Genomic DNA, 318 nt, shown 5'->3' on the forward strand with positions numbered 1-318 from the left:
TGTGGTAGTCATGGTGCTTCCAAAGACATTTTTCGCATGGTGTCTGGTAGGCAAGTGGCCAGATCTGCTTTATATAGCGTCTTTTTAAAAATGATTGTTAATAAAAAAATAAATGATTTGAACTCTCTCAGTTCCCTTCTCAGCTACCAGAATCTTGTTTAGTATTGGAGGTTCTAATTTTCAGCCTTAAAACCTAGTTTTCAGAATGCAGCAAATGCAAAGGAACTTCAGACATGAAAAAACTTATTTTGGGTATTGTTTTTTCTTGCCATTTTATTGACAGGTAATCTGATTACTAAGGAAAGTTCTTTTAAATTG

At 34.0% G+C, this 318-nt stretch overlaps 1 protein-coding gene across 1 annotated transcript in view; it reads left to right on the plus strand.

The window, feature by feature from the left end:
- LOC119582348 (formin-2-like) overlaps positions 1-118 on the plus strand; it is a gene marked incomplete in the record, with an annotated part of 21001 nt that extends 20883 nt beyond the window's left edge. Inside the window, 1 exon segment of the mRNA XM_037930564.1 lies at positions 1-118.
- Positions 119-318: the final 200 nt, after the last annotated feature.

This window comes from Penaeus monodon, chromosome 15, assembly GCF_015228065.2.
Source record: "Penaeus monodon isolate SGIC_2016 chromosome 15, NSTDA_Pmon_1, whole genome shotgun sequence".
NCBI classification, from domain to species: domain Eukaryota; kingdom Metazoa; phylum Arthropoda; class Malacostraca; order Decapoda; family Penaeidae; genus Penaeus; species Penaeus monodon.